This window comes from Dasypus novemcinctus, chromosome 15 (genome assembly GCF_030445035.2).
Source record: "Dasypus novemcinctus isolate mDasNov1 chromosome 15, mDasNov1.1.hap2, whole genome shotgun sequence".
NCBI classification, from domain to species: domain Eukaryota; kingdom Metazoa; phylum Chordata; class Mammalia; order Cingulata; family Dasypodidae; genus Dasypus; species Dasypus novemcinctus.
The window spans coordinates 48816233-48840977 of NC_080687.1; the positions used below are offsets into that span (position 1 = coordinate 48816233).

The window sequence follows — 24745 nt, forward strand, 5'->3', positions numbered from 1 at the left end:
AGAAGTAGGGAAAGTTATTACATGATTCCATAGGCGGGACAAAAGAAATAATTAACGGAGTGGTGGACTATATCACTGTAAATTTTATAGCATTAAAAAATGGAAAAATATAAAAGTGTATTGTCACATACCTGTGTGAAGGAATATTAGTAGAAGAATAATATGCCACTGATGTCATAAAATTGCTCCTCACTAATGCTGCTTAGTCTTTATTTTAGTCAAAGAACTCTCTTTTGGCTTTATCATTTCTATTGTGCATTTGCTTTCCATCTCAACAATTTTTCAGGGATTTATAAATAATTCCCTTGCTTCTTTATCTTACTTTATAAATTGTGATTCTATTTCATTATATTTAACCTATTTGCTTTCAAATGTAATAACTTAAGTGCAGTGAATTTTCTTTTCTCATAGAAGTTTTTGAAAGTATAAATGTTCCTCTAAGTACCATTATGGCTGCTTCCCACTATCTAGAGAAGCAGTATTTGCTTATCTTTTTCTTTCCAATTTCAATCAACTCTTTCAAGGAGAAGTCAAATTCTCTCTTTTATCTGTTACCCAGGCCATTAGAGAGTAATGATAAGGACCACTTTGTCCAGAGATGCCCTGCTATAGCTGAGGTTTACAATATGTTTTACCCAAATTACCAACCCCTCTGGACCTCTAGCAATCCTGACCAATGACTTTAAAGACATTTAATTCCATCATAATGAGAATATCAATAGACCTTCCTGGGTGAGGGTTTAATCACACTACTGAAATTGGAAACGAGCGTGACTTTCCATTAGAGTAATTAATCAAAAAGTTTATTTATCCATAGCCTGTAGACAAGAGTTTACTGAAAAAATCCAGTGGACTTTCTCCTTAATTTTCTCCATTAACCTTTCTACTTGGTTGAAGGCATTAATCCAATTATAGCAAGATATATTAGCATTTGGACAGTCTCTGTCTTGGCCAATAAGGAGGAAGGCTGGGGCAAGTCTCTCATCCATAACAACCCTGGCAAGGAAGCTGAGTATGAACTAAATGCCTTCCAGGACCAAGGTGGTATAATTGATCACTTCATTTAAAAACAGGCACTAACATCTAATTGAACAATTTCCACTGCAGAAATTAGTGCCTGCATTAAACACTGACCTAATAAATTAGTAATCCCTATAAGAGGCTTACCCAATTAACTAAGATTAGCCTTTGAAATGTTCTTTGCAATCATTTGAGGACTACATGATTTACTGGTGGTGTTTCCTTAACTGAACATCTTTTATGACCATCTCTAAAGAAGCAAGTCACCATACTTTGGGGAAGGAAGTTATTGCCTGGATTACCAAAAAAATGTCATTTTAAATTATTGAACCTCTACCAATAGAACCTTCACCAGTTAGGGTCACAGTTTGACAGTGCTAGCAAATTAGCCTCCACACCTGCCGGTAAGGCTTAAACGTACTAGTTTTGTTAGAATTATTGGGTCTAGCACTTGGTTTGCAGAACTGCCTCCAGGCAGTCAGTCTAACCTATATCGTTTGTCTATACCACCTGTAGGCCTTAATCCTTCTGATTTCCAAATAATGCTACTCTCAATTTAGGCATTCTTGTCAGTTAATTGGGAGATTTTGCCTCTCCTGCAAAACAAAACAAAACAAAACAAAAAAACCCCCCATAAGATTCAGACCACATATAAATGGCTGTGAAAGGGGGCAGGGAGGATTTCAGTGGGCTCCATATTGGCTCTATGGGCAGTAAAGCAACCTGATCATGTTTATAGAGCCCTATTTCCCCTCTAACTTCACTATTGCAGACTCTTGACTATAACACTTCTTCACAGGTGAACTTTGTTGAGTTACTGTCCCCCTGATTTAATATCTATTGGACTTTGTACAAAACATTAAAGGTTTTTTGGTCTTAGATTTGCCAAATCAGATTCACAAGTATCAGTCATCTGACCCAAGGTCTAACTTAATCTGCTTTGCCTTCATCTCACTAGCAATCTTGATACAACAGCAAAGCAGTGAGAGTTTTGGATCACCAAGTTGGAAGGGCTGTCATACATATGGTTTTAGTTTGCTGGGGATGTGTATTAGTGAGTCAAATTCTGCCTTTCCATATAATATCAGGAGTCAATCTTGCTAAGTTCTTTGCAACTTTAAAACATAGATCTCCCTTCCTCCAGTTTTCAATAATAGTTTCATCATTTACTTCTAAGGCCTCATAAAAAGTCTCTTTAGCATCTGTAGCAGATTCATATGGTTATGAATTCCAAAAATAGATATTAAATTATGTTTGTAATCTGATCTGTACCTGGTCATGATTGAGTCATGATTAGGGCATTGAGTCCCCACCCTCCAAGAGGTTTATCACAGATAAAAGGCATAGCAAAGAACAGAGTCAAGGGTTTCTGATGTTGGAGTTTTGATGTTGGAGTTTGAGGCTGAAGACTTAAGCTGGAGATCCGGGAAGTCAGCACACAGAGGAAAGAGAAGTCAGCCCCAGGAAGAAAGGAACTTGAACCCAGAGAAAAGCAGGCCCCAGAAATATAGGAACCCAGGAAGCCTGAACCCTTGCACACATCAGTAGCCGTCTTGCTCCAACATGCGGAAATAGGCTTAGGTGAGGGAAGTAACTTATGCTTTATAGCCTGGTATCTGTAAACTTCTACCTCAAATAAATACCCTTTATAAAAACCAACCAATTTCTGGTATTTTACATCAGCACCCCTTTGGCTGACTAATACAGCATCCATGTTCCTACCAGCAGTCTTTTCAACACACTCTAGGCCTTTTCCATTAATCATCTCACAATTATTTTGTTCTTAGCCCTTAACAAAAACAACTTAAGACTCCATATTACCACCAACAGTCTCTTCAAAGTAATCTAGGCCTTTTCCATCAAGGATCTCACACTTCCTCCAAAAAATACCCCTTACCCATTAATAAAACCATTCCAGCATTTTGGTAATTGCAGGAACACCACCCCATTCTCTGGGACCAAATTCTGTGTTAGTCAGCTAAAGGGGTGCTGAAGCATAGTATCTGAACTCTGTTGGCTTTTATAAAAGGTATTTATTTGGAGTAGAAGTTTACAGTTACTGACCCTAAAGAGTCTAACACAAAGTACCATAAGAGGTACTCTCTCACCCAAAGCCTGTTGACACAAGATGGTGGGTGATATCTGCAAGGGTTCAGCCTTTACCCTTCCTCTTAAGGATCCATGGTCTGAGCTTATTCTGATCTGAGTTGTAGGCTGGCATAAAGCTTGTCTCTCTTCACAAGGCTCATCTGTTTCTGGGCTTAGCAACTCTGTCGACAAGGCCAGCTGTAAACTATCAGGCAAATGGCTTGGCTCTTTCTCCTAGGGTTTCTAGCATCAAAACTTAACTCTCTGTGTTCTCCTTCTCTGTGCATTTTCTTCCCTGTCTTTGACTGAGCATCCATTTACATAGGCCACAGCTGTAGTCTTTTTGTAGGTGGGACTCAATCTAGGTTGCCAATGACATGGTCAAATAAAAGTTCTAATCTTGATTTAATAAAGTAAAAGTGAAACCTCTGAATCTAATACAATCTAATATGCCCGGAGGAACAGACCAGTTTACAAACACAATCCAATATCTATTTTTGAAATTAACAAACAATACCAAACTGCCACAGTATGCTATGACAAATACTACAAATGGGTTGCCAAAAAGAGCAAAAATGTATTCTCATGAGTCTGGAGGAAAGATGTCCGAAATGAAGGTCTCCAGGAGGCATTCTTTCTCAGAGTCTAGCATTCCAGTGTCAACTTGCCACAGTCCCTGGAGTTTCTTGGCTTACACCTATATCTGTAAGATGTAGTCACGTGGTCATCTATCCTCTTGGTCTCCTCTTGTAACTTTCTCTGACTTCTGTCTTCCTCTATCTTTTTCTTGTTGATTGCATTTGAGAATTTTCTCTGCTTATATGGATGTCAGCTATATAGATTTAAGGCTTACCCTGATTCAATTTTGCCTCATCTAAATTGGATCTCCAAATGTCTTATTCACAAGTAAATTGACACTGGAAATCATCTTAACTTATGTAAAGATACTATTTAAAAATGGGTTAATGCCCACAGGAACACTGATTAAGACCTAAACAGATCTTTTGGAGGGTACAGGATTCAGTCCCCAACACTTATCTACAGAATTGTAAAGCAAAATTTAATCTTGCCTAGACTAGAATAATAATAGGGTGCATAGAGGTGTGGGTATTCCTTATAATTTTGAAGGGATATTAAGGAAAAAATAGTTCTTCATTCATAGCAATACTGTTGTATACCAAGATCTCTCCTGAATACCATCTCTAAACTTTACTCTTTTTTCAATTTGTTATCTTCTCTGGTGAGATTAAATAAAAAACATATGTTGTGTGTGTATATACACACCTACCTATGTGTGTATTTAGAATTTTAACATTCCTATAGATGAGTAATTTTATACTGGTATGAAGGGCATTTGATGTTGCATTTAGGTTTGAGACACAGTCTGATCATGGAAAAGACATTAATATGTTAGCACTAATTGTGCTAATATTAACTAGAGAAGAGTAAGACAATAGCAATGTTAAAAGACTTCCTATCAATAGGTTAAGCACATATATACGTTTCTTCATTTACTGTTCCTAAGAATCCAAAGTGTTGTTGCCATTACTCTCGAATTTGGATGAAGACATTGATTCATGTTCAGTAACAACTACTAATCTAAGAACAAATCTGTTTAGGGGAAGACCGTGATACTTTTTTAACCACGTAATGGCAGGAAATTTAAGGCAAAAAAAATGCATTGTAACATTTAGAGGAGTTATTTAACAATATTTCAAAACTGTGTTTACATAGGTAAATTTTAATATAAAAAATAGGTGTTATTATAATTCAGTCTGATTTCAGTCTGAAAGTGTTAAAGTGTTATCATAGTTTCAGTAAACAATCCATAAACATTTTAATCAAAATTATACAGAAAACAAATTTCATAGTGTATGTGACTTAAAGCTTTTAAACAAGAAATTAACATAACTATTCTTTCTAAAACTGCAGTGTCAATGAATGACTCACCATAATAACAATTTTGTATAATGAAGTATATTTGCATGTTTTACAAGCCTTAAATTCTCTGAAAGCCTCCACCCAAACTCATATGGGTCTGAAGAATTTTTTATCTATATTTTATTTCCCCTGGCACTGTTAAACATTTACAACTAAGGAATAATATTCAATGTGATGCCACACTGCACTCAGAAACTTCATATTTTCTAAAGAAGATGCCAAATTAAACTGCAGGATCCATTTTCAGTTTATTCATGATTATGGGACACCTTCTGTTTTGAAAATTCTTAGGGCTGGTGTAGCATAAGCATAATGGAGGAGGAATATATGTATGCATATATATAATAAATAATGTGGATGGAAAGACTCATTTATGGATCTTTGTTGGTATATAAATCCAACATCCTCCAGGGAGAGTCACAAATCCCCATAATGTCTTCTGTGCAATTTTGCATTTGATGCTCAGATTTAACTGACAGATGTGTAAAATCACAAATAATTGAATGATTCCCTACTGACTTCACAGCTGTACTGTAGAAGCTGAAGAGTGTGAATTACTGCAGGGATGGTCAGCAAGAAGCCACACAGCATCACTCTATATCCACTAGTCAAGCATTCATTTGTAAATTTGAGCTGGAACTTATATATACAAAACACAAGTTTTTCATAAAATTTTATTTTTAAGGTATGATCTTTAGTTTAAGAACTAGTCATAAAAATGTTAGTGGTTATGCAATGACAATTATGGAGATTATGGAATTGAATCAGCAGCATAATATTAACATAAATATCCTTCTTGTACACTGTTGTCAGGTTTTATTTTAATTTCTTATGTTTCTTTTTATAATAGTTTACATATTCATTCTGAAATTAAATGGTATGTGAATTCTGTTTGAATCACATAAAGAAATCATGTGCATTTGTGCTTTAAAATTCTTGTTTATTTAAAACTGCAAGAGTCACCAACAAAAAAAATGAAAACAATCCATAATTAAATTTGGTTGAAAACTTTCAGAATTTTGCCTTAAGGGAACTTTGGAAATTTGGGACACCAGATACTCACTCTTCCTCTCCTCTGGATTTCATGGTTGTAAATGAGGGTGGAGAGACAGTCCCCCCTGTGTTCTAGTCAATGAGGTGTAAATTGGAATGGTCTTTTAAAAGCAACCAGAAAACCTCATTATAATCCATTTAGCTATCCCACTTTGCCCCTAACTCTTTTGTCTTTTTCTGCCTTATTTCCTAGTGTACAGATGGAATGTTAGAACCTTTAGCAGTCACATTGATCATGGGAATAACGTTCTTCTCCCAGGGACGTTCAGAATGATAAACTGGAATGAACTGTGTTTCTGAGCTTTGTAGAACTATAATTCTAGCCTTGTTCTATCAATTTCTGCCCTTAATGTACATGAGAGAGAAATAGCTTCTGTTCTGTTTAAACTTATTTTGGATTTCACTTTTATTTGCTGCCAAATTTATCATGAACTAACTGAATGTAGATACATGTTTAGTCATTTCTTGGGTAAGCACAGGCATTAGTCAGTCAAAGGGGCCCTGATCCATGTATCAGAAATCTGTTAGCATATATAAAGGGTATTTACTTGAGGCAGAAGTTTATAGTCACAAGGCCATGAAGATTAAATTACTTCCCTCACTAAAGTCTGTTGCCACATGTTGGAGCAAGATGGCTGCTGGTCTCTGGGAGGGTTTAGCCTTTCTCTTCAGGATCCATGGTCCCAGCCTCTTCTGGCCTCAGCTGTAGGCTGGTATAAGGCTTGTCTCTCTCCCTGGGGCTCATTTCTTCCCAGGCTCAGCTGCTCTGTTACCTCTACAAGATCAGCTATGGACTATCAGGTTCTGTCTCTTTCCCATGCCTCTGCCATGTCTATGGAGCCATCTCTATTCCTCTGTGTTCATCTCCTATGTATTTCCTTCCTAGGGCTCAAACATCAAAACTTCAACTCTCTCCTCTGCCCTGTCATTTTCTCTACTGACATGATCCAATCAAAGCCCTAATCATAATTTAATCAAATAAAAGTGAAACCTCTGAAGTTAATACAATCTAATATGCCCAGAGGAACAGTACAGTTTACAAAAATAATCCAATGTCTAATTTTGGAATTCATGAACAATATTAAATGGCTACAACACATAAGCAGCATAATAAGGCAGCCTTACTCTCCCTTCATAAGGCTGGTTCCCTTGAACAAGAATATTCTTGGGACAAGTTGTATAGACTACATTTTGCACTTAAAATGCTCTATAGAGAGACAGACTAGGGTCTCCTGAATTGGTAGAATAAACCACAGAACCCCAGAGCTTGACTTTTAAAACAGATTTCAGAGCTTTTGTGAAGGTTCTCAAGGCCAGGATCTCTCATCCCAGCAACTGTGAATCTCTTTAGTTTGCTGCCATGTTCTTTGAAAAGGGTCCATGTGATAGAAGCAGGAGAATCCAGGAAGAAACCCGGTGTGAGCTGTGCCTAGAAAATAGGAGCACCTGGATTATAAGCTAATATGGCCTATGAGAGTACATGTGCTCTGGAAGAAAATGCATATTTGATGGTGGGCTTGGGTTTTTCTGTGTTTAATAAATGAAATCTATTATATATAAAACATCCGGGAACATTTTTTGTATTCAAACTTAAATGTGAAAATAAATCCTATTTTCTTTAAAAAATGCCAGAAGTTGTTGTAAAATAGCCAATACAAACCATATACATTATCCTCAAATAATGTGAGCAACGTAACAATATTACAAATTTGAATAGTTTCTCTCATTTGATTTCCACAAAAAAATTAAAGTAAAAAGTCTATCATTATTTATTTTTCTGTTCTGGTTTGTTTGAGATGGGCCAGTTTCTTCAGCAAATGTTGCCTCCTAGACTTTCTTCTTACAAAATAGATATAGCCCTGTTACTATATCCAAATGTGAATAAAAACATTCCCAAATTGATTACTTGTCACAGAACTGTATTTTAGTGTAATAGGAAACAAATAGACTATCATTGCATCAACGCAATACCAACAAAATTTTGAAAACACCAAGCATATTCTTAGTTCATTCACAATAGTTCCAAGGAGAAAATGAAATTCTCTTACCACACCAGTGGAATTACTTTTGCCAGTCAGCATTACTCCTAGAAGAATGGTGTTTTCAAGGAAGGAGAGTGAGAAGAGAACACAGGAGAGGAAATATAATACCTCAATTATAGCCTTCCCAGTATGCAAATGAGTCTGTGTAGAGGGATCAGAAAGTGAATTGTTGATGCCATTAATAATTATGCTGGGACACCAAGCATAATCAAGAAACTGAACCCAATGATGATCTTAAGTTTGAGCCTGTTCACTGGAGCAAATCTGGATATTAAACTCATTCATTCATTCATCCAATAATGATTTCAATGATTATAATATGCTATGTACTGTGTAGAACAAGGGACAAAATGATGAACAAATCAGATAAAGCAAATGTTTTCCTTCCTTTCATATAATGGTAGAGAAAGAGAAGAAATGATATGCATTAAAAATATGTTAGACAATGGCAAAATGTACAAATAAAACAAGTTAATAAAATGGAGAAAACAAATAAGAAAAGATGTACAAGAAAGTGTCATTTAATTAAAGATCTGATAGATGAGATGCAACTATTCAAATGGAGATTTTGGAGAGATTATACTAGAGAAAAGTGCAAATTCACTGAGACAGGTGAGCTAATCAAAGAAGAGAGAGAACTGAGAAACATTGAGAAATTCAGAGAATTTTCCAAAATGAGGTTAACTGTCAGCTTTTGATTTGAATAGTAGATTAAATATATTATCTCCTCTCCTACTTAAAATAATTTTTCATACTGCAAGTCTACAGCAGAAGGTGACTTTTGTTTTCCCCTGAATAGCCCTTGTAAGTTCCAAAATCAAAGGTCCTAGGTAGGAATGTAGAAAAATCATAGTAGAGAAGAAATAGTAAATACATATTTTACAGAGTCAATAACTGCAAAACACCAACAGTATAGGCAAAAAATTCAAGTTGCTTAAATGTGGGTATACAGCCCAACTTATATAGTGGAATACTAAGTGGAAAAACCTGGTAATAGAAGCAATCCTCCCTTGATTTCTATGTGTCCTACTGAAAATTAGGTCATCTAAAAGGTTGTGGTCTCTCATAATCTTTCAAAAAACTGTCATTTTTCAATCATTTTTTATGTCACTCTGGCCTCTGACTCTCCTGGAGACATGTAGACTCATCCTGGTTGTGTGCTGGACCAGCAGATGCAAGTAAATGCTAATAACTCAGGCCACTGACTGAGGGATATTAGAGAGGATTAATCATGCCCAAGATATCCTAAGGTCAGTTGTCCTGGTGTTCCATGCTTTAAACCTATCTATCCACAGTTTATATTGAAGTCAATAACAAGGAAAATTAAAAAAACATACAAAATAGCTTTGACATATTTAATACAACTCTACTATGACCCATTTAGAGGGAGTCACAGGAGAGTTATTGACCTACAAACTAAAATTGGAGATATGTTCTCCACCAAATCCAGCATCATTCTGAGAGTTGCTAAAGGTGTGTATGTTATTGGTGGCCCAGAGTAAAACCCTTCTCATATTTATAGTCAGAAGACACTTGGGTTGCCCCTGTCTATGTCTCCAAAGGAAAATCTTGATATTTATATGACATTTTTCATTACAGATGTATTAAAGGGTGCTAAATATTTACTGCTTCCTTTGTCTGTCTGAATTATGTACCAACTGAGATGCCAGAAGCAAAGTCAGCTAGTGTGTAAACATATATACTCTATAACTGGAGAATGACTATCTATACAAGATTCCTTATAATAAGAATCAAATTGGACTTCCTATCTCCCTACTACCCTCTGAGCTTAGGGTCTAAAACTAATCCAAAGAAATTTTGAGTTCAAATAGCAGATACACTATTTGTAAATGAATCCCTTTGGGTGGAATAGAAAGGAGTAAAAGATAAAAGATAACTTCAAAAACTATGTAGTAAAGGTATTTCCTCAGAAATTAGAAATAAGACCAAAATGCCTATTGTAACTGCTTCTGTTCAACACAATAGTGAGTGTTTTGGATGTTCTGTGGAAGTTCTTTGGGTGATGAGGCACAAACATAGAGCCAACTGGTGGAGAATGCATAAAAGAATGGCTTTATTAGATTAGAGGAGGAGAGGGAGAATGAGGGCAGTGGAGGGGTCTGAGGTTTACCCAACCTAGGTTCCTGCAAGAGTCTGTGGTGGTAGTGAGGAAGATTACATGAGGTTCCTACTCTTGTCTTTATTGTGACCCAGAGGGGAGAGGTAGGGCTTTCCTATGGATACATAGCACTGGAAGTTTCACACTGTATGGGACGAAAAGCAGAGGTGGCAATTGCCTCTGAAGAAGCTGAGGGCAGCTCTTATTTTCCAACCATATGGAGGGGTATGCCTCACTAGTAAATTATGCAGTATGAAAAAAGCAGAAGCATCAAGGGTTGTTCAGAGAAGCTAAGGGCAGCTCATTATGCAAACCATATGGAGGCACATGCCTTGCTATCTGCAGTTACACCCTGGGAAGGACAACTGGGATGGTCTCTCAATAGGGGAATTTATGACAAGGCAAAAATGATGAGGCCCCAAATATTATTTATTTTATGCCATTATGTTGGGAACTATTGTGAAGAATAAGAAAGTGGAAAAAATGTATAGAAATTGGAAAGATATGTAAATGTTCATTATTTTCAGACTATTATTTTCTCCTCATGAAGTAAAGAAAAATGTAAAAAAAATGAAAGAAGAGAAGTTTGCAACAATCGAGTATAAGGTTAACATAATAGAAATAATATTCATATACAACAGCAACCGACAGCAAATGTAAATACATATCATTTAAAATAGAAGAAAATACACATGTGTATTACCTAGGAATAAATTTATCATTTGGATATAAGCACATAAAACAAGATCTAATAAGCTGAGTGTTGTATGCCTTGTTCTTGAATAGGAAGAATTAACAACATAAAGAAATATGTTCTACTGAAATTAACATATAACTGCAACTAATTCTGAATTATAGATGCATTGCAAAAACTGGAAAATAAAGAAAATGTACCTGAAGAAAAAGAACAAGATGGTATGACATGCCATATCAAATATCAACATTTATAACAATTACAAATGACAAAAGTTTAAATTAAGACAGTGTAGTATGGGTCCAGAGCTATAAAAATGGAACACCGAAAAGAAACAGAGGCATTCAGGTAACTCTAAATTACAAATTTAGATGGAAACAAATGAAGCAATGATTATAAATGGAGAAAGAATGAGTTATTTAATAATGATAATGGTCAATTTTTTCCCTATTAAAAATATAAAAACAGGTCTTTGCTTGAGCTTATACAAAATATCAATTCTACATGGATTAAGAATCCACGCATTGAAGATCTAAATATGTAAAGTCAATTTTCCAAAATTTCAAGGAAACAAATGCATTATGTTTGATTTGGTTTTAGAAACCAGAGCCAATATAAAAGATATCAAATAAATGAAAGTGGTTTATTATAGAGATTATATCTTATCACTTCTGGGTGAAGCTAAGGAAGTAAAAGCCTGTAGGGAATTTATTAGATAAGAGATGTCATTAACCAAGTACAACACAGTGATATTGGTGAAGAAATCAATGGAAGGTTATTGCCTCTGTGTCTAGCAGTGGGCTTTGGGTCCATGTATGGTGGTCGAAAGTCAAGAAGAAAAGATGGATGAGAAGCAGAGGGAGGGAGTCAGATTTGAACCCAAAAGACTAAGTATCTCACTACTTCTATTCCTGACAGGATTGCTGATTAGCAGATCTTGCAGTTCTTTGAACTGGGCATACATATGCATATGGCCCAGGCCGTTGAAGTCAGATATTTGTTGGGAGCTAAAAGAACAAGCTAAAGCCCTGACTGTTGTCCTACGTCAATCAGGCAAGCTAGTGGGTGAACCACAACGTGAGCAAGTTGTAGAGGTACCTGCTGACCTGCACTGACCTTCAGAACATAAGGGACGCTGCTTTACATCTGCCTTTCAAATCTCATGCAAATTTTTCCTCTGACCAACACTAACCTATAAAGAAACAGAAAGACTTACCATAAGAAGAAAAAATGCATAAATGATAATAAAAAGGATATTAACTATACACAATTAAAATATATAGTATGTATATAATAAAGTATAAAATTTACTATATATAGTAAATAAATAGTAGTGTATAGACACTAAAATTAAAAATACATGAGGACTTCTGGGAATATGGTGGACTAGAAAGACATGGGACTCTCTTTTCCTCCAGAAAAATAGCTAGAGGACAGGCTGATACAGCCTAGCAAAAGATCGTCTAGGTTTTAGGACACCAGGCTAAGGCTGGACACTGCTCAGAGGACAAAGGGACAAATAAGGGAGGGGATTGTGACAAAGAATTGTGAGTTGAAACCAGCAGCTGCTGCTGCTGGCACCATCCCACACACTAAAGACACTTCAGAATTCTCCGGCATTTGGGCCCATGAGTACAGACAAAGGGAGCTCCAGGGATCTAGAAAAAGAAAAAGAACAGCGAACCAATACCAAAGCAGCAGAATGAAAGAAATAATAAAGACTAGAGCAGAAATAAATGAAATTGAGAACAACAACAACAACAACAAAAAAAATACAGAAAAACAACAAAACCAAAAGCTAGTTCTTTGAGAAGATTGATATAATTGCAACCCCCTAGCTAGACTAACCAAGTAAAAATGAAAGAAGGTGCAAATAAAGTCAGAAATGAAAGGGGACTTTACAACTGATGCCACAGAAATAAAAAGAATCATAAGAGGATATTATGTGAAACTGTATGCCAAAAAATTAGACAACCTAGATGAAATACACAAATTCCTAGAAATGCACAACCAACCTAAACTGATGCTACAAGAAATACAAGAACTTAACAAACCATCACATTTAAGGAGATCGGATCCATCATCAAAAAAAATCTCCCAGCAAAGAAAAGTCCAGGATCAGATGGCTTCACAGGTAATAAATGAATTAGACCTAACAGATATGTACAGAAAACTGCATCCAAATTCAGCAGGTTATACATTCTTCTCAAGTGCTTATGGATCTTTCTCTAGGATAGACCACATTTAGGGCAAAATGCAGCTCTCAATAAATATAAAAAGATTGAAATTATAAAGGCAGTGGATCAAAGACTTAAATATAAATGGATCAAAGACCTAAATGTAAAAGCCAGGACCATAAAACTACCAGAAGAAAATTTAGGGAAACATCTTCTAGACCTTGGAGTAGGTGGTAGTTTCTTGGACCTTATACCCAAAGCACATGCAACAAAAGAAAAATTAGATAAATGGGACCTCCTCAAAATTAAACACTTTTGTACCTCACAGGACTTTGTCAAAAGGGTGAAAAGGCAGCCAACTCAATGGGAGTAAATATTTGGAAATCATATATCCAATAAGAGTTTACTATCCAGGATATATAAACTGTTACAACTCAAAAATAAAAAGACAAAAGAGCCAACTAAAAAATGGGCAAAAGACTTGAATAGACATTTGTCCAAAAAAAAAAAAAAATACAAACGGCAAAAAGCACATGAAGAAATGTTCCAAATCACTAATGATTAGGGAAATGCAAATTAAAATTACAGTAAGATATCATTTCACACCTATCAGAATGGCCATTGTTAAAAAGACAGAGAACTACAATGTTAGAGAGGATGTGGAGAGAGAAGAACACTTATCTTTTTGGTGGGAATGCAGAATGGTACAGCCAGTGTGGAGGACTGTTTGGTAGTTCCTGAAGAAGCTGAATACAGGGTTGCCACGTGACCCTGAAATACCATTACTGGGATATACCTAGGAGAACTGAGAGCAGTGACACAAACAGAGTTCTGCACACCGATGTTCATAGCAACATTATTCATGATTGTCAAAGTTGAAAACAACTCAGGTGTCCATCTATAGACGAATGGATAAACAAATTGTGGTCTATTCACATGATGGGATATTATGCAGCTGTAAGAAGAAATGAAGTTGTAAATTATATGACAACTTGAATGAACCTGGAGGAGACTTTGTTGAGTGAAGCAAGCCAGACACAAAGGGCCAAATACTGTATGACTGCATTACTATGAACCAAATATATTGTGGAACATATTGTATGATTCAAAAAAAAATTGTAGGTATCCAGTATATTTAATTGAGAAATGTAAGTTTTTATTCAACTGTGTTTTTAGTTTTTAGTTGTTCTTATTTTCAATTATTAAAAGCACAAAATAAAGTAAAAAAAAAAAATCAAATAAGCAACATACCAGATTCATAGCTCTCTAGATGAAAATAATGTTTAAACAGTTATAAAGTCAAAATAAATGCATATAAATGAAAAGCAAAAAAATACATGACATAGTCTGTATAAAATCTTTGCAGTACATATGCTAACGAGGGATTAGAGAGTAGAATATGAATGTTTAAGCACAAACATATGTGCCAATATAAAAACAGTAATTGATATTATGCTGTAATTAACAGAAAAGGAAATACAAAGAGTCAGCAAATATATAAAAATATAGTCAAACTCATAATAATAATGTAATTCAATTAGGAACTCTGGGTGGTGAGTTCACTTCTTTGTGATAGACCTAAATTTAAAAGTCTGAAAAACTGAGCATTGAGAGTATGTGGAACAATAGGATGGATTGAAATTATTAAGTAGGAAATTAAATTAATACAAGCACAAATGCAGAGAAAATGGTCCACACAATTTATGTTTTGAAAAATCTATTGACGTTTCCTGCGTGGAAAAATAAATTAAAAAAAAAACAAGCACTAAAGGAAAATTAGGCTATCTAGGAAAGTTGAAATTGAGTCTCCCTTGGACCCAGCATTTCAAATGAGGGTTTATGTACAAGAGAAATCACACACTTATACAAAAGAAGACTGTACAATGTTTTTTATTTTAACATTGTTTGTAATTATAAGTATTGAGGAAGAACTATCATCTAGAGAATATAAAAGATGATATTTAGGCAATTGACTTCACAGATGATACATTGTGAATGTATCATGATTGAATTATTGAACATAATATTAACCGGATCTTTGAGAACAACTGCTTTAAACCAAGGCGAGCAGCACCAGCTGCATGAGAACACCAAGAGCTTATTAAAAATGCAGGATCTCAGGGAGCAGATGTGGCTCAAGCAGTTGGGCTCCCACCCACCACAATCTTTAAAAGAAATGCAGGATCTCGGACCCTAGCTTACTCTTATTGAATCAGATTATACTTTGGTTTGTGTATGCTGCTCTAGACCTGTTTTTTTTAAATATATTTTTCTTTTAGAACATTTTTAGTTTAACAGAAAAATTGCAAATTTAGTACATACACAGTGTAATACAGGGCAAGAATGAACAAATGGAATTAAAAAAATAGAACCATAAGACATCCTATAAAATATATGTTATTATCAAAGTGCTGAAGGATATTTAACAACTTGTATTTATAAGAATCAGGAATAAAAGCAAGGAATTAGTCATGAAATTTGAAAGTAATATAATTTTTATTTTTTTAAATTGTTAATATAGTGATATATGATGGCTATAAATTACCCAGTGAAAGTAAATTATATATAAATAAATAAAAATGAATGTGTTAGAAAAATAATGAAAATGATAGAGAAAACACATGGACATTATTAAAAATGGAATTTGTTTTTAAATAATTACCATTAAAATAACACATTTAAAATATTCAATAATTAACAAAATCTACTGCCTACATACTATTATTCATTAAACATTAGGATAGTGATTGTGTGTGATGGAAAGTAAGTATTAGAAAGCAAAGGAAGCATATAATTGCAATTAAAAACAGGCATAAATGATGGTATTTCCAAAGGTCAATTTGAATAAACAGAAAAAGAATATCCATATGTTTATGGTATAAGAATGAAATTAAAATAAGTGGGCACAAATTACATATATATATACATATATATATATATCAAGAGGACAGTGAATGTAAAAATGGAGCATAATTTTAAAAAGAAAAAAAAGAGGGAAATTTCTGGTAATAAGGGTTCTAGAGTATGCGGGTCTCCAGAAAATGCTGGAAAAACACATTTTCAGTCTTATGTTATTGGCGATTCTGATAAATACGAAAATAATATGGAATTTTCTGACCAAAATCATAAGACTTGAGACTCCAGAGAGGAAAGTCAGGTACCAAGCTAGTTCATGCCCTGAAGATATTTTCTAAATTAGAACAGTACTTTGGTTGGAATGCCTAGAACTCAAAATTTCAGAACTGCTCTAGGTGTGGAATCTAATAGGAGATTCTTTTCAAGTATAGACACAAAAGGACTGTAACATCTTGGTCAAAAACAAACAAACAAAATAAAACACCTCACCTCACTCACAAAACCATAGGGCTCTGAAAAGAAAGTTGCATAGGTACTGACCAGGAAAATAAAAAAGACAATGAGAAACAAATTAAGTGGTACGAAAACACTGCAAGGCAAGATTTTGTTACCTTTTGTTTCCTCTTTAAGACAGAAGCTGTGCGTTTAGAGAACAATCATACATAAAAGATTTTATTACTCTTCCACAGAATGGTAGTGCCAAAAGGTGTCTAGATTACTATTAATAATGTAAATTTTCCCTGGAGGAAGGTGCCTTCATCTCAGAGTCAAAAAATTCCCATTAATATAGGTTCTCTCAATTTCACTAATCTTTTCTAGAAAATGAGATGTTCTGTATGGAGATTCTAACCAGGAGGCTATTGCTTGTAATAAATCAGCAAAATTTACATTAATCTTTGGACTTTTACCCAAGAGTATAAAAGACTTATGAAACTATACTATATTTGAGAAATACGTGTAAATATTTACAATATCTTAGCAGAACAGAAAATATATAAAAATATTAAGCAGATGATAAAAAAATACTTCTAGAAATAAAAATACTTTTCAGCAAAATTAAAATTATAATTGATATTTTTACAGTTGATTGGAAGAGGTCGGAGAGGCACTTAATGAATTGGAAGAGAGGTCAAAATAACTCAGAATGCAGAAGTCAAGAAAAAAACACGTTTAAAAATAAACTATTGCCTCCAAGATAGGGGGAGGCGAGGGTGAACAAGATGCTGGACTGCCGGGGCAATTCAATCATAAGTGAGCACATGGTCCCTGGCGGCAGGTGGCCTGGCCGCCTAGAAAGGAAATGGAAGGCCTGAGGCCAGGCAATAGGAGCCCTGTGCACTTGGGGCCTTGGGCATTGGGTTATGTCTTCCACAGCCTCAGGGAGCTAGAAGTCACCATCCCTTTGCAGCTGAGAAAACTGAGGCTCAGAGAGGCTAGGTAAATCACCCAGGGTGACCCACAGGGGAGAGGTGGAACCAGGAGTCAGTTATTCAACAGATACTGGACTGAGCCACCACTAAGTGCTTTGAGGAATACCAAATAGGGTAATTGGATAGAAAGTGGGGGCGGGGGAGGTGGGGCAAGCAGGGCCTTTGGCTAAGGTGATCAAGGGAAACTCCTTTGAGGAGGTGACTTAAATTTGAGCATGTGTGTATTAAATATATCATTTTAACCCAAAAGCCTGTAAATAGTCTATGTACAGTTTAAAGTGATTTCATGTGCCCATGTCTCCACTTAGAAAACAGAACATTATCAGAAATCTACAAGCTCCTGTGTAGCCTCTTCTTACCTTTCTGCAGTCAACCCTCTTCAGACTTCTGAATTAAACATTGCCTTGCTTTTCTTTAGTCTTACCACCTCCACCTGCATCCCTAAACAATATAGGGTTTGGTTTGCCAACTTTTGAACTTTACGTAAATTCAATTAACTGCATGCGTCTGCTTTGATTTCTTTCACTTAACATTGTTTTGAGATTAATCCCTGTTGCACAGATTTATTAATCCATTCTACTCTTGGAAAACATTTAGATAGGTTCCAGTTTTTGCTATTAGGAACAAGGGTACAAAGAATATTCTTTTTTTCTTTTTTTTAGGTATCGGGGGTGGGTTTTGAACCCAGTACTTCACATGTGGGAAGCTGGCCCTTAACCACTGAGCCATATCAGCTTCCCAGGCTGGTTTTCCCATCTGCTTTGCTTGTTGTTTGGTTTTGTTTTTTCAGGAGGCACTAGAAACCAAACCCAGGAAGCCCCCTCCCAACCCCATGTAGGAGGTAGGTGCTCAACCACTTAAGCTACATCTACTCCATGAATATTCTTTGTTTCTTCTGGGGGACCTGTGGAAGAGTTTGCTGCTGGGCAGCAGTTCTTAACTTCGGTTGCTCATTAGAACCAGCCAGGGCAGTGTGAAAAATGCTGCTGTGGAAGACCCAGCCCAAGGCTAAATCAGAATCTCTATGGGGTGGGACATGGGTGTTTTAAAATATCCCTTAAGGGAATCTAATCTTCCAGGGCTGAGATCCCCTGGGATGCAGTATACCTGGGAGCAGAATTGCTGTGAGCAAGAGTCACCTGTTCAAGTCGATGTCAAACTTTTTCAAGGTGTCTGTACTCATTGACACTCCTGCCAGCCTGGGAGTTCTGCTGCCCTCAAATCCTTATCAACACTTGCTATTGATCACATTGTTATTTTTTTATCTTTCTTGTGGGTGTGAAATGGTATATCACTGTGGTTTTAATTTGCATTTCTCTCACTACTAATGGACACAAAGAATGAAAAGGAGCCAGCAATGTGGAGATCTAGATGAAGTGAATTTTAAGGCACGGAAGGGAAGAAGGGGTGAAAGGTGGCAAGGTCCTGTGGTAGAAAAGGGCTCGGATGTTGGAGGAACAGGAAGACCATGGGGTGGGAGAATCGTTATGAATGTGGGGGAGAGAGAGAGATCAAGACAAGGTCAAGGGGGCTCGGAGAAGCAGGCTCAGTGGGCCTTGGTAAGAACTCTGCCTTTCCTTCTAAGATGGAAGTGGGATTTTTTAAAGCAATTTTGAGATAAAGGTAGGCAAGATTTTGAGCAGAGGAATGTAGTCTGACTGCTACATCTAACTTCATGTGTCAAATTCTGATTGGAACTAGTTATGGTGGAGGGTGGAGTGGGGGCTGGGTATATTCTGCATAATGACTAACGCCTAATGACTGAATTTTGCCCTATCTTTCCCACCCCATCCCCCACTCATCAACCAGAAGGAGGACAGAGTCAACTGCTTTGCTCACAGCCCTTATCTCCACACCTAGCGATCAAAACAGACCATCATCCCTGCCGTCCTTCTGATAGGTGAGTGAGGATACTCACTCCTTACTCCACAGGTGAAAACAAGTGGAGCTTGGTGGTGATGGGGTATCTCTGGGCCACCCCACCCCCGCCCCCTGGCCTGGCATAAACCTGTCTTCAGTGGCCCTGGACCCACCTTTCATCCAACCAGTGTTCTCTGCGGGATCCCGGGTAGGTCCTTTAGTCACAGGACCTGTAATCCTCAGAGAGATGAAGAGATCAGCTCAGCCCTGCCATAATTCTTTCTCCACTTGCCCCATAGTGATCTTTCTCATTAAAACTAAACAGGTCTTCTGCGAAAATATTTCCGTGGCTCCCCAGTGCCCTGGAGGGAAAGTCCAAACTTCTGAAGGCTCAAGAAGCCGGCAGATCTGACCCCTCCGGATCTTCCTACTGCCACCCTCTGGGAGCTTTAGTATTGGCTGATTCTTACTCTGGGCCTTTTCCCTTGATATGGCTTCACTTCTTCCGGGAAGTCGCCACATGACCCGTCTCATAACTGTTGCAGTGCCCGGTGTTGCCCCATCAAAGCGCACTTGCCCCTGCATTATAATTGTCTGTTTACCGCCTCTGTCCCCCCACCCCCACCCCCACCCCCACGGACTGTGAGTTACCCTTCCTTAGGAACAGGCCCCGTGATTTCTTCTTGGCTGTATCCCCATTCTGGGAACAGCATCTGGCCCGTAGTGGGCGCTCAGGAAACTTTTGCTAAGTGAAGGACCGAATGCATCTCGCTAGATAATGCCAGACAGCTTTGCAAAAAGGTAGTGTAATTCATACAGCCAGCAGCCCCGTGAAAGTGTGTTTCCTCGCACCCTCCTGAGCACTATGGCATCGACCCTTGTCAACCTCACTCTCTCTGCGAGACGCCAGTGGGAACGAGGAAATTTCTGCCCCTCCCCAAGCTCGGGGCCAAGGCCGGTTTCAGAACATCGGGTGTCCGGCCCTGCTGTGCAGAGCTAGAGGCTCTCCGACCGCGGTGCGCGCGGGGGTCCTGACGAGATCTTTCTGCACGGTGACGGGCTGCCCTAGGGCCTGGCGCCAAGGCCGGTGCAGCCCGCCGCGGGGACGATAGGCTCAGGACTGACAGCTAGATTACCAAGAGTCCCCGCGTCCTGGCTCCCAGCGCCACGCCCAGCGAATCGCTTCACCGCTCACCCGCTCAGGGCGTGGTCTCCAGCGAAGACGCACCTCCATTGGCGCGGGGTGAGGGGCGTGGCCGCCATGGCCCCGCCCCACCCGGGGCTTGTCTACTTAAGGGAGTTTGTCGGCACCTTTCCGCCCACTGGAGGGCGAGCCCAGCGAGATCTGGTGACTCAGGCGCCGCGGGTCCACCATGCCGCGCTCCTTTCTCGTCCGGAAGTCCGCTTGCTCTCGCCGAAGGCCAAAGTACAGCGAGCTGCACTACTCTTCTCTGGATTTCGCCTTCCAGGCGCCCTGTGACCAAGCCCACATGCTGGCAGCCGTGGCCCCGCCCGAGGTCCTCAACTCCACGGCCTCACTGCCCACGCTCATCTGGGACTCTTTCCTGGCCTCGCACACTCAGACAGTCGGTTGGGCCTCTCTGCTGCCCCCGGAGGGCCGAAAGGCCGCTGCTGCGGATCTGACCTCCCTGTCAGGCCAAGACAGCGGGAAGGGCTCCCAGCCTCTCAGCCCTCCCTCACCGGCGCCCTCGTCCTCTTCTGCCTCAGCCTCTTCACCGGAAGCCAAAACCCACGCTACTTTCCTGAGCTTGGACCAACCACCTAAGCAGCTGACTGTACTCACTGTGGCCAAGGACCCCCAGTCTCCCACGGCTTTAAGCTGCAAATACTGTGACAAAGAATGTGTCAGCCTGGGTGCCCTCAAGATGCACATCCGTGACCACACGCTGCCCTGCGTCTGCGAAACCTGTGGGAAGGCCTTCTCCAGGCCCTGGTTGCTACGGGGTCACGTCCGTACCCACACAGGCGAGAAGCCCTACTCCTGCTCTCACTGCAGCCGCGTCTTTGCTGATCGCTCCAACATGCGTGCGCACCTTCAGACCCACTTGGATGTGAAGAAGTACCAATGCAAGGCCTGCTCCCGGACCTTTTCTCGCATGTCCCTGCTCCGCAAGCACAAGGAGTTGGGCTGCTCAGGGGGACCCTGCTGACCCTAGAAGCTTCTTCGGCTTCTCCAGAATCGTTCTTCCCCACAGCCACCCCCAGCTCCAGATAGAAGGACCCCTGCATCCTTCTCACGGCCACAGAATCCCCTTCTGAACGCCCCACTTCAGGCTTCCTTGGCGCCACAGAACTCTGGGGAGGACCATGTTCCAGTTCTCTCATCTCTGCTCTGGCTTCTTTGGTGGGCTCTGAACAAGGCCTTTCTGTGGACATTTATGGCTCGCTGGGAGGGCAGCTGGCAGCAGAGTCCCCTGGCAGCCACTGCCTGAGTTGCTGGCCTTCCTGTATTGAGTTTGTGGCAGAGCTGTTTCGATACAGCAGACTAGGAAGCTCCCTACCCACTCAAGGGATCCCAACGCTTTCCCCCTTCACCAGGGAACTCTCAGGCCACCCCTTCATGAGGTGACTGACTATGCAATAATACCACCCCCCCCCCCCCCCAGGTCTGTCCAGGGGCCTCTCGGGGCCTGTGCAAGACACCCTGAGATGCCCTCAGGCCTGGGCAGCTATTTTAGCCTCCACTTTGTCATTGGGGCACGCACTTTAAAAGCAATTTAACAACTTCTCAAAAAGAACTGTGAGTAATTGCTGTCACTTGTCAGGGACCCAAGTGGGGCACTTTGGCTTGACCCATGTGTTTACCAGAACTATTTTGGGGGTCCCACAGATGGGCCAGGGAGGAAGATGTTTACATTTTTAAGGTGCACTGGTATTTATATTGCAAGCAACATTTTGTACTAAGGAAACATTTTGTATAGTTATATGACAGTTTATTGAAATTCAATAAAGTGGTTAATTTATATTAAAAAATAAAAGAATCAGGATGAGTGAGTAGGGATTGATAAATTTAACTACAGTTAGATGGAGAGAAGGCAAAAAAATGGAGCAGCAGTGATATTGGGAGAGTTACTGGTTGAAATTTTCCGAAATTGATTAAAGGCACTAATCAGCAGATCCAAGAAATTCAATGAGTCCAAGGAAGAATTAAAAAAAAAAAGATATACCAAGACGAGAGAAACTGAATGAATCTAGAGGTAAATAAAAATGAAAAAAACATCCAGAGGAAAAACATAAATATTAATCTTAAGAAATAATCACTAACTTTTTAAAAGCAATGAAATTCAGGAGATATCAATATGCTGAAAGAAAATACCTTCTAAATTTTCAATATTTTAAGCTATGAAAAAAATCCCATAAAACTGTTAAGATGAGTTGATTAATTATTTAGTCAAACAAAGCTGACATATTTTGACAAAAGTATACCTTCACCAAAGGCATAAAGAAGGTGCCTACAGTAGAAGGGAAGTGTTTCCACAAAGAATGTCAGAAGTTTAAGAGGGAATTAGAAGAAGAAAGAACCAAAGAAAAAAAAGAAGGAATAAAAGGAAAGACAGGGAGTGAGAGAATATTTTAAGTCTAAATTTGAAGAGATGAAAAAATGTCTTGTGATTACAAAAAATAAAATCAAACTAAAGTCTAACAGCTATAATGTATAAGTTAACCAGGGGTAGGCATTATATGAGGTTACCTAACCTCTTTTTTTTAAAAGATTTATTTATTTATTTATTTCTCTCCCCTTCCCCCCCACGCCGGTTGTCTGTTCTCTGTGTCTATTTGCTGCGTCTTCTTTGTCCGCTTCTGTTGTTGTCAGCAGCACAGGAATTTGTGTCTCTCTTTGTTGCATCATCTTACTGCATCAGCTCTCTGTGTGTGCAGCGCCATTCCTAGGCAGGCTGCACTTTTGTGCTAGACTACTCTCCTTACAGGGCACACTCCTTGTGCGTGGGGCTCCCCTACATGGGGGCACCCCTGCGTGGCATGGCACTCCTCGCGCACATCAGCACTGCATGTGGGCCAGCTCCACACGGGTCAAGAAGGCCCCGGGTTTGAACCGCAGACTTCCCACTGGGCCTAACCACTGGGCCAAGTCTGCTTCCCCCAACCTCTTTTGATTGTCCAGATAAAAGATGATTTATAGATTACCCATAGATTTTTAATGTTATGAAATGAATGTTGTAATTTCTTAGGTAATATTTCAAACCATTAGAAACTATAACCATAAAATAATAGAATAATAAAAATAAATAGTACACAGAAGACAAACAAAAAACACAGAAAATAGTATGTTCAACCTAATTAAATTTATTAAAAATAAGTTGAATAAATTTCTAGTTAACGACAAAAGCCGAAGGAATCAACTAAAAATAGAATACAATTATTGCATGATTACACAAGACATATCTAATATGTAAGGATACAATATATATAAGAAGTGTGCTGTAGTATTAATAAGAGACGAAAGAGACTTTATATTAGTAGACATAAAGAGGGTAACTTTTTAAATAGTAAATGATGCAGCATTTCTAAATTAGCATGTGCTTATTAATACTGCCTCAGTGTATAAACATCAAAAATGACAGCGCTAGAAAGAGACATGGACAAATTCATAATCATAATTAGGGATTTAAAACAGATCTCTGTAATCTGGATAACAAGGGAACAAAAAATTAAGGATACAGAGAATATGAATTACATAAATCAAACATTTGACCTAGCATTCCTATGTAGAATACTGTACATAAAACAGCAATACACACAATTTCCAAATATTGATTATATAACGGCTAATAATGCAAATTTCCACAATCTGCCAAGGATTGCTATCATTTGCAGTATTTCACTATACCAAAAATAATGATTACACATATCTATACAAGACCTCACATGGTCCTGAAATTAAGAAATATGCTTTTAAATAACAAATGGTACTGATATTCTACTATTAAACTATTGTGACTAGTAATAGAAGAAAGTGTAGCGTTGATGTGAGAAAGTGACCACAGTAGTTGCTGAGGGCAGGGAGAGGGAAGAAGAGATGCGATGTGCGGGCATTTTTAGGACTTGGAGTTGTCCTAAATGATATTGCAGGATCAGATGCTACATTTCATATATCCTGCCATAACCCACTGAATGTACCGGGGGAGAGTGTGAACTACAGGGTAAACTATTATCTAAATGGTTCAGCAGTGCTCCAAAATGTGTTCACCGAGTACAATGATGGGGGAGGTTGTTGGTATGGCAGGAGTGGGTGGTGGTGGGGGGCATACAGGAACCTCTTATGTATTTTTAATGTAACTTTTTTTTGACATATGTATATTCAGAAAAATACAATTTACAAAAATGATGGGGGTGGGGGCAGGGAGTGGGTTATATGGGAACCTCATGTTTTTTTAATGTGTGTGATCTATTTACTTTAATTTTTAAAAATGTGTTAAAAAACA

At 38.4% G+C, this 24745-nt stretch overlaps 1 protein-coding gene and 1 pseudogene across 1 annotated transcript in view; both read left to right on the top strand.

The window, feature by feature from the left end:
* Nucleotides 1-24745, top strand: part of LOC131273421 (uncharacterized) — a 433118-nt gene that overhangs the window by 209120 nt on the left and 199253 nt on the right. The gene's annotated exons all lie outside the window — the stretch shown is intronic.
* On the top strand, nt 20603-21888 carry LOC101410822 (zinc finger protein SNAI1 pseudogene; annotated as a pseudogene).